The following is a 16,317-nucleotide window of genomic DNA, read 5'->3' as shown; positions in this document are numbered from 1 at the left end:
CCCGAGGACATGTCCACGTCCTCCCCCCTCCATTTAACCTACTCTAACTTTTCCCAATTTATCTCCCAAAAACATTTCTATATATTCTGTCACAGAACATCAGTGAATCAGAATCAAACTTTATTGTTCTGACATGTGCCACAAAATTCATCGTTTTGTGGAACCATTACAGGTGTAAAATTGGTAAAAAATGACATTTTTAAAAAATAAATAAATTCATGCAAAGGAAAAGTGGAGAGAGACAGTGATGAAAATTTAGTAGTCTGTTTAACATCTCTCCTAAGTAAACCACGAAAATCTGTTCACACTGTGTTAGAAGTAAAAACACAAAACTGGAGAAACTTTTCAGGTCCAGTTCTCCTTGTGTGCATTTGGGATCATCACTGCCTTTGGCCAGAGAGAAGAGGCTTGGGAGTACGGTTTCAATCCCCTTTAATTTCTTCTTTATTACATCTGGACCCTGGTATGCTGTCCTTTTTAATTCTACTCAGGGTTTCTTTGAGCTCCTCTGGCTCAGCCTCATTGGGTAGTTATTCACACCAAGGACCCCATATCAATGTCCACCTTGTTGGCAACAACACTTCCTACACAATAATCTTAGCACTAGTGTCCTACATGTCTGCCTATTCAGCCCCTTACTATGCTCCGTATACACATAGGCATATCTAGGCAATGGCAGCCATGGCACATGCCCTGGGCACCCCTTGGGGGATCCCACTGTCCTCGCCTCGCCCGCCCAAAATATAACTCCTGAGTCCAACAAGGGGTGCAGTGCTGTTGAAGCTAATCAGAGTGGCGCTCCGGCACCTTGTCAGGCTGCTCTGCGGCCGCTCCGGCACCTCACGGGCCTGCTTGGGGTGATGGCGGTGGCGGCTCAATCCAGGATCAATGGCCGTATTCACTACCCATAATCCTCCACACAGCTGGAACCGTTCTAACAATGCCAGGAAAATGGAAATGCCTTTGGCGCGGCGCCACACCCCCCCCCCCCCCCCAGGGTCAGCGAGGCCAAAGTGGTCGGACGTCGGGAGTTATGGGGGGGGTAACGGATAGGACTAGGTAGTAATCTAGTCCCGTCCGTTGCCCCCCCCCCCACTCCCAACACCTGACTGCCTTAGCCTCGTTGATCCTATTGTATGGTGCCACTGACCCTCCTTCTACTCCCTCTCTCACCCCTCTCCCCTGTCTCCCTCTCTCTCCCCCGCTTCCCCCCTCTTCCTCCCCCGTCTCCACCCTCCTTCAATTTCTCCACCACTCATTTCAGGAACACACCCCTGGCTTTCAGGAGCACATCGTTTTGTGTCAAACTCATTTCCTCAGGCCTTTGGAACTCTGCGCTTCAGAATCATCCTGGGTCCAGAAGCAAATAGGCCAAACTGAACTGTGCCACACTCAGGGACAAACACCCTCCGCAGCTCCCAGAAAACCCAGAGAAATTAATGTTTCAGAAGTTTAAGAAATGTTTCCCCAGACATTTTGGAATGTTTCTCCCTCACTCTGAGATTTTGTCCTGGTAGATCTGTTGGGGCTGTTAGAGTGGGGGGGGGGGGGTAGAGGGTATGGGGACGGGTGAGGGGCTCTGTGTGTCCAGGGAATGGGAGTTGAAATGATCCCAGGAGCAGATCTTACAGCAAAGGCCAGACAAGTACAAGCGGGTCGAATGTAACACGTTGCGCACAAGGTCTGTGTCTCTTCCACCCCTCCCCCTTGGCCCTCTCATCTCCTCTTCCCCCTCTCTCCACCCTTTCACCCCTCTCTCCCCCTCCCACCCTCTCTCTCCCCATCCCATTCTCTCTCCCTACAACTTCTTTCCCCTCTCTCTCTCTCTCTCCCTCGGGTACTGGGCGACTGGTGTCTGGGATTAAATGCATGTGGGGTGCTCCTCACTCCCTCCTGGAATTAAACCCCATCCAGGATAGAGGGTCCCTTTTAAATCAGCAGGCTCATGGTTCTGTTCATCGATGTCATAGTTTCATCATGGAGTACTGCCTAAAAAATACACATACCCTTAAAAGTAGCCCAAAACCCGCAACTCTCAAGTGCTCAGAATTTCCCATGGCCAATCTTCAAAACTAGCCCAACTGTGCATGGAAATCGTTCAAATGGCAACTTTATTTGTGATTTTTTAACAGGGGGATGGGGGCTCAATTTCAGTGTTTGCAATAGGCACTATTTTACCTAGATACGGCACAGCTTATACATTCATGATTGTAAATCCAAATACGACTCCAACTCCTTTTATGAGTTTGTAGATATAGGCTACATGTCAAGTATGACGAGACGGTGTACAGGATGAGATAGCGAGTCTAGTAGCATGGTGTCAGGGCAACAAACATTCTCTCAACGTCAGGAAAATGAAGAAATTGATTGTCAACTTCGGGAAGTGGAGTGGAGCATAACTATGTACCTTAACACCTTAACCAACCACCTTAACACTGCACCCAAGAAAACATCTCAACATCATACTTCCCTAGAAACCTAAGGAAATTTGGTATGACCCAGTGTCTCTTAGTAATTTTTAGAGATGCACTATGGAAAATATCCTGATTGATCCAGTGACTGTTGGAACCTATAACATTACAGCACATGACTGGCCCTTCAGGCATACATAAATCTACTCCACAACAATCTAATTCTTCACTACCTCACACTCATGACCCATAACTGTTCTGCCCAAGAGGTTGCAGAAAACACAGCTCAGTCCATCACATAAGCCAACCTCCCCTCCTTCAATGTCATCTACACTTGCTGCTGGGAAAGCATCTGACATATTAAAAGACCCATCCCACCTCAGTTACTCTCTTGTCTCCCCCTCGTGGAAGACACGCGAGTTTGAAAACATACATGTCCAGATACAAGGACACTTTCTTTCCTGCTTTTAATAGACTATTGAACATACCTCTCATTAGTAAAAGATGATGCCTTTTTTGGTTTAACTGTACATTTTAACACTGCTCCTCACCCCCATTTTTGTCATATGTGACACTAACCACTACATTTTTGCTTTAATTCTTGCATTACCTGTTGTGCTATGTATAGATTGACTTGTCTCAAAAGCATCCAAAGGTTTTCACTTTAACTTGGTGCACAAACTGAATTCAATTCAATTCAATATAATTGTTAATTATGCATAATTTTGCTATGAAACAAACTATTTCCCCCTCTTTTGAGATGGTTCTTGGTTACACTTTTCGCCTTCACTCCAACCCACTACCCACCCCCCCCCCACCCCGCACAATTATCCAGCTGGCTGATTTTTTCCAATCTTGTCCATCCTTCGTGACTTTAAATGCTGGATTTACCTATTGATATATTTTTTCATATCTTCTTTCAAATATGTGGATCTTCTCTGATTTTGAAAACAATCCTGGTCTGCATCCCCTAAAATGTATGGCATAGCCATAGATGGATGCACTGACTTTCTTGAGCAACTGCAGTGCTGAGTTGGGGAGTGACTCAACACTCAACAAAGAATCATAAACAAGGAACTGGGGCATAGCATTAATCCCAGTGGGGTGTTCCTCTTGACAAACCACTTAGAGCATAGGATCATCATAATGAACGCCTTGTTTTGTTACAATTACAAGCCCTAGATATCACGGAAAGACACCTGATCCAAGAAATAGACCCTTTCAGATCATCTTGTCATCCATGTGAGGATCCTCAAAGGTACTATAGTCTGCACCATGTTTGAAAGGAAGTCACCAATAACTACTGGGCTGACCACCACCAAATCCATTCTACTTGCTCCATCAACAGGAGCTTTGCCTCAATATCAAAGATTTCACAAAGTGGACTGCTTTCAGATGATGTTGACGGATAAGCTGTCGACTCTGAGTCGAAAGGTGCTGCAAAGTGTCCAAGCTTGTGACATCCGTCATAGTTGGTATTTGTAAAAAAAAACGTCCTTGGTTTCACCAACAAGAAGAGTCAGGATTGGTTTCATGTGAGCTAATTAACTGCAATGTTGTTCTGTTGGAAGTGTCTCCATTCTGCAACAGCTTCACAGACGTCTGAAGGCAGAGGTCCCAGGACCTAAAGAACAGATAGTGAATGGAGAGAGAGAGCGAGAAACTCAGCAACTTGGCAAAGTCATAACGTGTGAGTTCCTTAAAACTGTAAAAGTGCATCTGGAGCCCAAATTTCCAATGGCAAAACCTATTGAGAGCTGTGAATAGGATAACCTCATCAAGGACAGAGAAGCATGCTGAAAGGAAGACTTTGAAGACCTCTTCAAATGTAGTTCTTCCCTTGATTTGATTGTGCTTTTTAAGATTCCATGAGTTTTTTTATTGTCAAATGATAAGTCAAAAAATGTAATATGCACAATGTACTTCTGCCTGCCATAACAATAAGGGAAAGAGACGCAAAGAGAGTCCCTTCAGAGACACTGAGTGTCTGCAGCCTTACAGATTCCTGTTCAACCCACTGGCAACCCAAACTCCAGATTCAACCCTCTGATAAAATCAGGAAGCCTTCAGTGCCTGAGACCCTTAGGGACCCCTTTATTGCCCTCACCACCCTCTCAAATCCTGATTACAATACCTGGTTCCCATGAGCCAATCTCCAGCAGCCTACAGCCTGCGTGAGTCCTTCAACCACAAGTCGCCAACAGCCTGCACGCTGAAGCTTGACTGCATTGTTCAGGATTATTCAGCCTGCAGTGACCAAAATTACTCAAACCTCAGCAGTCAGGCTACAGTATGCGTCTAGCATCAGTGATAGGAAAATTATTAGAAAAAATCTGAAGTTATCATGTTTTCCCTAATTCCATAAGCTTCACCAGATCTCCATCAACTCTCCTCCCCCCATCTCATTCCCAACCTCCCACTCCAAGTTCCATTCTGACTCATGACACTTATTACTCCCATAATGATCTTCCTTTTGCTGGCAATGGCTCATTCCCTCACATCCCTTCTTCTCACCTTTCAAGTTCTTCCAAAATAAGGTAATCTTTAAAAAAAAAATTCTGATGCACCCCTTTAATTCTCCTTCAAACAATGTGAGGTGTCTTGTCTCATAAATGCAAATTCTACTAGCTGTTTGGCTCCAAGCCTATTTTTATGTGAAAACATCTGTAAAGCTTCTTGGAACACTTTTCTCCACTAAAGTCATTATTTACAGCAGTGGGATTACATTTTGAAAGGTGGAAGCATATATGGTTGGTATCAGGATTAATTAGTACACATACTTGGAACACAGGAGATTGCAGATGCTGGATTGTGGATTGTCAGAACAATGGTTTGCACTCAAGTGACAGAACAATTTTGCAGTCTCGTAAGAAATGGGAAATTGCTCCAGAGGATTCTTTTTAGGTAAGCAAGATCCCTCAAGAACAACCAGTTTCACATGATTTGTGCATTTGTAAAACTTGAATGGCAAAGTTCTTAAGTTTGTTCACTCGTTTTAAATTTAAAATCATAGACCCATCAAACAAATGGCTCTTGGTTTTCTTTAATTACCCAGTACTTTCATAAAAACAAGGACCTTTATTCAAATTTAACCTAATTACACTCCAATTCACTTAAGTGTGTCTTATTTCTTTCTTTCTTGTGCTATTCCAGAGGGTCTGACATTAAATTTCTAAGAGTGGAAGTTTACTGTTCAATCCAAAAGGATTTTTTGGTCCCCAGTCTACTCTTCTTTGGCTTGGCTTCGCGGACGAAGATTTATGGAGGGGTAAAGTCCACGTCAGCTGCAGGCTCGTTTGTGGCTGACAAGTCCGATGCGGGACAGGCAGGCACGGTTGCAGCGGTTGCAAGGGAAAATTGGTGGGTTGGGGTTGGGTGTTGGGTTTTTCCTCCTTTGTCTTTTGACAGTGAGGTGGGCTCTGCGGTCTTCTTCAAAGGAGGTTGCTGCCTGCCGAACTGTGAGGCCCCAAGATGCACGGTTGGAGGCGATATCAGCCCACTGGCGGTGGTCAATGTGGCAGGCACCAAGAGTTTTCTTTAGGCAAGCAGCTCATCTGTAAATATAAAATTGCATTTCAATTTGAATCTATATTAGACTTAGCCTCATCCCTTATGTTTATGCGCTTGTTTCTGTAACAAAATTGTGTAAGATTTCACTATTAGAATGTAACACGGTATATTTAAAACAGAAGAGGCAAGGACAGCAGATTCATTGTTAAAATGAAAAAATAGTTTTTTTTTCTAGTCACACGATGTGCAAAGGAATGATCTGATCACATGACCTATTGGGTCTAGTGAAGGATCAGTGGGTGAATTTCAAGTTTTCAGACATGACTCGTAGTGTCCCTTGATAGATGATGTTGGGAAGCAATTATTTATGTAATTTTTTAAACAACTGAGAGATGTACTGTATGTGGTGGAACCACTGTTTATATAACATAATAACATAACAATTTACAGCACGGAAACAGGCCATTAGGCCCTTCTAGTCCGCACCGAACCAAACACCCCTCTCTAGTCCCACCTCCCTGCACAATGCCCATAACCCTCCATCTTCTTCTCATCCATATACCTGTCCAACCTTTTCTTAAATAATACAATTGACTCCGCCGCCACTATTTCTCCCGGAAGCTCATTCCACACGTCTACCACTCTCTGAGTAAAGAAGTTCCCCCTCATGTTACCTCTAAACCTCTGCCCCTTAATTCTTAACTCATGTCCTCTTGTTTTAATCTTTCCTCCTCTTAATGGAAATAGTCTATCCACATCCACTCTGTCTATCCCTTTCATAATCTTAAATACTTCTATCAAATCCCCTCTCAACCTTCTACGCTCCAAAGAATAAAGACCTAATCTGTCCAATCTCTCCCTATACTGTAGATGCTTAGCTATTAGCACTGTCTGTATGAATGTCCTGTACAGGCTGGTCCGCCCCTGTACCTGTGACTCCTCCCCTCAGAATCCCCATAAAGGCTGTTACGCCCAAACTCCTCCCTCAGTAACTTCCTTGGAACCAGGCCAGCAATATGTCAGATGTGCAGATGTCTTATGGCGATTAAATTAATCACAACTCTCAGTCTAATGTGGTTGATCGACAGCGCTATAATTTAATCACCATAAATTATATCCCATGGACAAGGCAATAGGGGCGGATAAACTGGACACTGACCCTAAAGACCCAGAGGCCTTCATTGAATTTGATCAATGGCTGCACTGCCTCAATGCATTCATGAGATGCATCAACGTGCAGAATGAGGAAGATAAACGAGATCTCCTCTTCGCTCAGGTTGGTCACCACATTTTTAAGATGATAAAGGGCTGCACTACTTACTCGACCACAATGGAGCTCCTGCAGAGACAGTATCAGACCCCAATGAATGTTTTCTATGCCTGGTTCCTTCTGGGCAGTCATAGACTAGCACTTGGTGAGTCGGTGGACGAATACATTTAGGTCTTCTGGGAGCTGGGGTGAGACTATGGCTGCAGAGAAGTTTTTGCTGCCATCCACTGAGAGGAATTGATATGTGATGCATGTGTGGCTGGATTCAAGTCTGATTACATCAGACAGAGACTCCTAGAAAATGGCGCTCAAAACCTGCAAGAAGTCATCGACTTCACAAAATCACTTGAGACAGCATAGCTGAACGCGGAGGTCTTTTCCTCTGGAAACACAGCTGCCATGTAGGGAGCATGGGTGCCGCCATCTTGGGACACGTGGTCCCAGGTCTTTGCCACCACCATTGAGCATTTGAAGTGCTAATTCTGTGGTCACGCGAAACATCACCGTAAGAGCTGCCCAGTCTGAAACACCATATATTCCACCTGGGAAGAAGCGATAGAAAGGTATGTAGGTCCAAACCTTCTTCCAGCAGGATGGCAGATGCCGCCATCCTGGACCACATCACTTCTGGCGTCACTTCCGGTTGCAGGAAATAGTTCAGTGGAACCATGGGAATGGCAAACCTGGATGGCTCAACTTCTGGCATTATCTCTGGCGGTGAGGAGCACTGCGTGTGCAGATTGGGGGCACCCATCTTGGGGGTGCCCCCAAACCAGTACTACAACAGCGATTGAGACAGCAACCATATGTTGGACTCAATTACCCTGGACCAGGACAGCCCACATTAACTAGCCAGGGCCATGATGGGCATCGAGGTACAAAGTCATGTCACAAACTACCTATTCGATACCAGAAGCACGGAGAGATTAATTCACCCGGGCACAGAACAGCACTATTCTTTCGCATTAACACCAGTGAAGTGTAAAATTGCCCTGGCCTCCAAATCCCACTCGGTCTAGATCCATGGTAGCTGCATGGCACTGCGTGGCACTGAGTATAAGAATTTTAAGCTCCTTATCATGCCACAGCTCTGCACACCAGTCATACTGGGTCTGGCCTTCCAGTGCCAGCTCAAGAGCATCCAAATGCAGTTTGACGGGCCACACCAACCCCCCGACCCCCACAGTCCGCAACTAGCAATTTTTAAACCACCTGGCCTCCCCTCCGAACACATCCTGTGGTCTGTCCATCCTCCGGATTCCACCGCCGCCCCTGTTCGAGAAACTCACCTATGACTGCAAGCCTGTCACCATCAAGAGCAGATACAGCCCCAGGGACAGAGCTTTCATTAAAGGAGAGGTTAAACAACTTCAGGCTGAAGCAATCATAGAACCCAGCACCAGCTGGGAGGGCACAGAGAGAAACACCACATGGTTATAAATTATAGTTAGACCATAAACCGATTTACCCAGCTGATGCCTATCCACTTCCCTGCATTGCCGACATGGTGAATGAGATTGCCCAATTCCGAGCTTATCAACCATCAATCTCAATTCAGCTTACCACCAATTCTCATTCCACCTTCGAGGCAGATGGCTGCTTCTACTACTTCCTCTGGGTCCCCTTCAGGGCCATGAAATGGGTCTCTGTTTTCTAGAGGGGAATGAACCAGATAGTGGTTGACTTCATGCTAAAGGCCACGTATCCCTATCTGGACAATGCAATCACCTGCGGCAAGATCATGATGCTAATCTACAGAAATTTCTCTGGACAGCCAATAGTCTCATCCTCACATACAACCAAAAGAAGTGCGTGTTCAGCACTTCATGGCTGGCCATCCGCAGTTGTGTGGTGGAGAACGGCATCATTGGGCCTGATCCTGACTGCATGCTCCCCCTGCTGGAGCTCCCACTGCCCCATAACTTCAAGGCCCTGAAAAAAATGCTTGGGGTTCTTTTCCTACTATGCCCAGTGGATCCCTAATTATGCAGACAGATCCTACACCCTGGTGAAAACAACCACTTTTCCCCCATCGGCAGAAGCCCAAGTGGCATTCACATGCATCAAGGGTGACATCGCCAAGACATCAATGCACACTATGGATGAATCCATCCCTTTTCAGGTGGAGAGTGATGCATCCGACTTTGCCCTGGCTGCCATGCTCAACCAGACGGGCAGGCCCATGGCATTTTCCCAGACCTTCCAGGGCCCTGAACTCCATGGCACTCAGTCATTGAGAAGGGTGCCCAGGCCACAGTGCAAGTTGTGCACCACTGGAGGCACTACCTGACAGGCAAACCATTCACTGACCAACATGTCTTTATGTTCAATAACCTTTATGTTCAATAACAAACAGTGAGGAAAAATTAAGAATGACAAGATCCTGAGGTGAAGAATTGAGCTATCCATCTACAGCTACGAGATCTTATACCTGCCTGGGAAGCACAACATGCCTCCCTGTCCCGGGAGACATGTGCAAATGTGCAGTTGGATCACCTCCAAGCCCTCCACAACAGCCTCTGCCATCCCGGGGTCACCAGGTTTTACCGCACATTAGAGCTTGCAACTGCCCATCTCCATTGAGGATATCAGGGAACTGACCCGGAGCTGCCCGGTCTGCACTGAATGTAAACCCCGTTTGTACCGGTCAGACAAAACTCACCTGATTAAAGCCACCCGCCCTTTCAAACACCTGAGTATGGACTTCAAGTTCCCCCTTCCCTCTACCAACCGGAACGTATATTTCCTCAGTATTATCGATGAATATTCCCACTTCCTTTTCACCATCCCCTGCCCAGACATGACCATGGCCACAGCCATAAAGTCACTAGGCAGCATATTCACTCTGTTTGGATATCCCTGCTTTATCCATAGTGATGAGTGAGGAGCTACACCAGTACCTGCTTGCCAAGGGCATAGCCACAAGCAGTACCAAGGAGGTGAGTATTTCCAATACAGTTCAACTCAAGATGATTAGGAGTGCAATTAATTTACATTTTTTTAATGGGGGCACACTAAGAGGCTCATTTAAAGGTAATTTGTTACTATTTATTTTCTAAGGGGTACCTTATTGAAGTCAATAGTGGAGAGAATGTTGGACAGGGAATCTTGTGCAGCTTACAACATATATGAGAGTTCCTTGCAGTTCAACAGAGAATGGTGACCACCAGGCAGAAGAAGGGACACACGCAAGTAGCCAGGGAAGTCTCAAAGTGCATATTGCTCCAGAACAGATTCCATGTGGGTTAAATAGTGGTAGTGAGCTTTCCTCCGGGAATGTAGCCAGAGCCAAGTTTATGTCCGTGTGGGTAGCTCAGCTGCGCAAGGTGAGAAGAACAAGAATCCAAGGGGAAATGACTCCATTGTGAGGGGAATGGACAGGTACTTCTGAGGCTATAGATATGAATCCTGGATGGTGCATTGCTTACAATTCAGTGGTAGGTGGGTGGAAAGAAAAAGTTTGAAAACCACTGTTTTAATTATTCCAAATTGATTTGTTATGTGCACAGTTTCATAACTCCAAAGGAAATGGGCCAATGACAATGTTTCTCAAGCAAAATATTTCAGTAATAATTGGGTCTAGAGCAGTGATTCTCAACCTTCCAGTCCTACTCACATCCCACCTTAAGCAATCCCTTACTAATCACAGAACACTTATGGCATAGGGATTACTTAAAGTGGGATGTGAGTGGAAAGTAAAAGGTTGGGATCCACTGGCTTACATGATGCTGGAGTAAAGGAAGTTATGGAATGGTTGCAGGACGTTGTGGAACGTCATAGTTAGCACAGTGGTTTGCACAATGCTGTTCCAGCACCAGGCTTCGAATTCTGCATTGTCTGCAAGGAGTTTGTATGTTCTGCATGGGTTTCCTCTGTGCGCTCCGGTTTCCTCCCACCCTTCAAAAATGTACGAGGGTTGTAGGTCAATTGGTGTAATTAGGCTGCACGGGCTCATGGGCCAAAAGGGCCTGTTAGCATGTCTAAAATCAAATATAAGGGAGAGAGTAACCAGTCGGAAGTCATGGTTCATATTGGTATTAACAGCAGAGGTTAAATGAACAATAAGATCCTGGAATTTGAAGTTAGGGAGCTAGGTAAGAGATTAAAGAGCAAGATTGTTGTTGCATCTGCAGATTACTTCCAGTGCCACATGCCGGCCAGTGTATGAATTAAAGTCTTAGAGTCTTACAGCTCAAAAACAGGCCCTTCAGCCCACCTTGTCTATGCTGCATAGATGTTGCCTGACCTTCTCAGCGTTTTTCAGCATTTTCTGCTTTTAATCCTGCATCCAGGAAACTTTACTATCAAGCCAAGGAATCCATCTCTTTCAATAAGGATTGCATGGAGGAAGTATCATCAGGGCAAACCTAAAAACAGCCAAGAAAAACCGCAACATAGGACAACCATGCATGCTAAAGAAGAAACTTGAGAACTACAGCAATCAAATCAACATTCTATAATATTTATTGGTGTTTGGGGTGGACAATTAGGCAGATTATTTTCCAAAATATATGCCTTTCCTGAATGATGGTGGAGCCCAGCATGTGGGTGCTAAGACAAGGTGAATCATTCATAACTTCATTTAGCCAGAAGTGCCAGCGGATGGTCCATCTCAGGCTTCACCCGAGATCCCCACCACCAACAAATATCCCATTTAATTCTCTCCAAGTGATATCAAAATACAGCCAAAATCACTGGACACAACAAAGGCTATGGAACTGGACAGTATTCCAGCAGCCGTACTGAAGTCCAAAGCTCAAGAACTAGTTGTATCTCTAGTCTGGATGCCCCACCACTGTTACAGAACTGGGATTTACCTGGCAATGGAATATTGTCCACAAAAATTAGGACAAATCCAATCCAGTTAATTAACATACAATCAGTCTTCTCTGAATCATCAGTAAAGTGAGGTAATGTATAATTAACAGTGCTTCCATTTGGCACTTATCAATGACCAGAATTTTGGTATAATTTCTAGTTTTGCTTATCACACATTAGCAATACCTTACAGAGGATGCAAAATTTACTAGATTTAGTAGAATTTCAATGACAAAATACTTCTGTTACATGGCAATACTAGAAAAGTTAGAACAAATTCCAATCTGAATAGTGAAAGAGTAAAAGCAGTGGAAGCCTACTGATCAATTTAATTAACTATTAAAATACCAGAGATAGGAACAGAAAACAATTGAGAGGGCGAATGAAAATTCTACTCTTCGTATTCAAAGGCTAAATCAAAGGTTCTTCTACATCAACTTTTCTACATTGACCTAGGTACAGAAGAGGTACCCAAAATACTGATAAATAATCCCAGTTTAAGCAAAGGTAAAAAAGGTAAAGGTATGAGGTTCCATTATTGTCATGTAATACTACATTTACAATGTAAAATACATGAAATTCTTTAACTTTTGTCCTGTGCCCCTACAGCACCTGGTGTTCCCAGGCGTCCCCCCACCCTCCAAGTCCTTTACCTGTTTAGCTTCTGAGATTAGACCATCTCAGGTGCATTCAAGCTATTAGGTGCTGCAGAGAGATTAGGGAATAGTATTAAGTAATAGGGAGCAAAAGTAAGGAAAGAGCGTTGTGGAATAGATCAGCTGCAATGTAGTTGAATGGCAGATCTTGGAGGAGCAGCTGAAGGATGTTGTCCTATTTCAAAGAAAATCCAAAAAGGTTTGGTATTAGTTCACTCGCAAACATTTAGGCAGAACTTCCAAACCCTAAATGAACTATGATTTCAGGAAAATAGAATTCTTCTGACATCTGTTGTTTGATGTTAGAACTACAGATTCCAAGCAGTGAATTGCATTAAAATTATGACAATAAATTGTCTTAAGAACAGGTTGGAAGCAAATCTCCCAAAGAACATTCACTTGTTCTATTCTGACAGTTTTAGAGTAAGTTACAATTTCAGTCATTAGAATTTTAACCACCACACCAAAGGATTGAAGTTATCACTCATTCCAATGTGCTCTTTTGTGTTTGTCATTATAATACCCCTCTGTACCAAAATTCTCCCTTTGCCTTTCCTCAATCTGTGTGTACCCACCTGCAGATATTTACAAATGCCATTGTGTAGGTTTCCTGGTGCTCATGGATGTGATTTAGAACCAGAGGAGAGTCAGCAGAAGAAGTCACCATACAAAGTTCATTTTTTAAAATGATCTGAAAATGAGAGAATCTTTGCAGAGTTTAGAAAGAAAACAAATCCATTTTAAGAGACAAAAAAACATTTCAAAAAAACAACACGACCAATGTCTGAGCAGGAAATTAACTACTTGGAGTGTTAGGTCTGCTTTGTTCATGAATGAGTGAGTCAAACACCAGACTGAGTCGAAATCAAGGTTCTTTGTTCTTTATTGCCGGATTGTAACACTTGCAACTAACAGTGTTAGTTGGAGAAGGCGCATTCTGTTACTCCTTAGTACTGGGTGACTCCTTCTCCGGTCCCATCTCATGATGTTTTTACCTTACAGGAGCTGGATTTTTTTTGGATATTTATTCTTTACGGTAGGAACTCTTATCAGCTAAGCACTTGCAGAGCTGCAGGGGTTTTGGATTTACTTCATTTATATTTGAGTGTGGATTTGTAGAAATCTGACCCCAAATAAGATTTATCCAAAAGTTCCAAGACTTCCTGGGGAAGGAAAAAAATTGATTGTGAGGGGTAGCATTGGTGGCAGTTCATAGAAGCGATCTGATTGTTTGGAGCACCTTGGGAAGGACCACCTGCCAGTGAGGGACAGGCAGCCCCCAAACGTAAGGGCAAGGAGGATGGCCTTCCACACAGTGGCGTTCTCCCTCTCTGCCTGGCCGTTAAGTAGCGGTCCTGCTGGTGGCAATACCTCTGGCCAGCAGGTACTGGCTCAGCTCATCCCTCATGAACGAGGAACTCCTGATCACTGTGGACTTATTTGACGGGTACCCAAATAGGGGGAACAAGTTGTGCAGAGCCCTGATGGCTGTGGTGGTACTCATGTCTGGGCAAGGGATGACAAAGGGGAACGTGAATACTCAATGACAATAAGGAATTACACGTTGCAGTTGGTGGAAGGGAGGGGGCCCTTGAAATCCATACTCAGGCATTCAAACAACCATGTGGCTTTTATCAGGTGCACCCTATCTGGTTGGTAAAAGTGTGGTTTGCATCCTGTGCAGATCTGGCAGTCCCTGGTCATGTCTGTGACCTCCCTGCTGAAATAGTGCTGATTATGAGATTTGATAAAGTGGAAATATCTCGTGACACCAGGGTGGAAGAAGTCGTTGTGGAGGGTCTTGCCGTCTACATATGTTCCTTGGGATAGGGCATCTGAGAGCTTGTTGAGCTTCCACGGCCAATGCAGAATATCGTAGTTATAGTTGGAGAGTTCAAACCTCTACCTCAAAATGTTATAATTCTTTATTTTACCTCACTGTTTATTGTTAAACATGAATGCCACGGCCCGTTGGTCCATGAGCAGGGTAAAACGTCTGCAGGCCAGGTAATGCCTCCAGTGCCACACCATCACAAATATTGACTGAGCCTCCTTCTCAATGGAGGATTGTCAGATTTCAAGGCCCTGGAGGATACAGGAGAAGAAGGCCAAAGGCCAACTTGCCTGGTTCAGGATGGCAGCCAGGGCAAAGTCGGATGCATCGCTCTTGACCTGAAATTGGGCAGATTTGTCCATTGCCTTTAGTGATGTCCTTTTTTATCCGACTGAAGGCTGCACAGGCCTCGTCAGCGGATGTGGCCTTGATAAGGGAGTGGGCTTTGTCTGCATAATTAGGCACCCACTGGGCGTAATAGGGAAAAAAAAAACCTCAGGCAATTTTTTAGGGCCTTGAGGTTGTGGGGGAGGGAGAGCTCCAAAAGTGAGTGCATGTGGTCTGTGTTTGGGCCAATAACTCCATTCTCCTCAACGATTGCCAGGCGGGTAGTGCAGAAAACCCATTTATCCCTATTGTAGGTTAGATATAGACGTTTGGCTGTTGTGAGGAATTTCTGGATGTTGGCATCGTGATCTTGTAGGTCAAAGCCGCAGATCATGATGTTATCCTATTAGGGGAAAGTGGTATGCAGGTCGTTTTGGTCCACCATCTCCCACTGGAAGATGGAGATGTCATTGGTAACACTGAAGGCGACCCTGAGGAAATGGTAGAAGTGGCAAAATGCCTTGAAGGCAGATGGTCGTCAGGTTGGATGGGGAGCTGGTGGACAGGGGATTTCAGGTCAATTGTGGAGAACACACGATATTGGGCTATTTGATTGACTATGTCCGCATTGCGATGGAGGGAATATGTATCCAGACTGTTAAAAAAACAGTCTGGATATAATTAATCATCATTCTGTGTTTACCCCCATCCCTGACCACCACCACTTGGGCTCTCCATGGGCTGGTACTAGGCTCAATGATCCCCTCATTCAGAAGTTGTCGGACCTCCTCTTTAATAAATGCCCAGTCCCCTTCACTGTATCACTTGGATTTTGTAGTGACTGGCTTACAGTTGGGGGTGAGGGTCACGAAAAGTAGTGGGGGGTCAATATGGAGAAAAGAGAGACCATTTTCAGTTAGGCAGGCATTGTGAGGGTAGCAGGGTGGTGTGTTAATGAATTGCTGGTTGTCGACCATGGGGGGGGGGGTTGGGGGGAAGGACCGTCCTATTGCATTGTAACACTTTTAAGGTGGCACTGAAAGTCCAACCCCAGCAACACTGGTGCGCAGAGTTGTGGCATGATGAAGAGTTAAAGTTCCTTTAAGTCATGCCCCACATGGTCAGTGTCATGGTGGTGTGGCTCCGGATCTCTGCTAAGTGGGATGTTGAGGCCAGGGAGACTTTATTTCTTACTGGCCTTGCTTTAAGGGAGTAATGCTGCACCATATCAGGGTGGATAAAACTCTCAGTGCTCCCACTATCGAAAGTTGGTTGGGAGGAGGGGGGGGGGGGGGAGAAAATGGCACTGTATATGTGTGAAAAGGAAAAAGTGTGTACCATGGTTAATGTGATTTATGGTGTGAAAAATAAAAAATTAAAAAATAAATAAATAAATAATAAGAAAGCATCTTGTCATCTGATCATTGATTGAGATGACGATCACAGACTGGGAGAGTTGATGTGAACTGTTTTGGTCCAGCACCACAGAGG

The sequence above is a fragment of the Narcine bancroftii genome, chromosome 2 (assembly GCF_036971445.1).
Source record: "Narcine bancroftii isolate sNarBan1 chromosome 2, sNarBan1.hap1, whole genome shotgun sequence".
NCBI classification, from domain to species: domain Eukaryota; kingdom Metazoa; phylum Chordata; class Chondrichthyes; order Torpediniformes; family Narcinidae; genus Narcine; species Narcine bancroftii.
Note: the sequence above shows the minus strand (reverse complement) of the source record.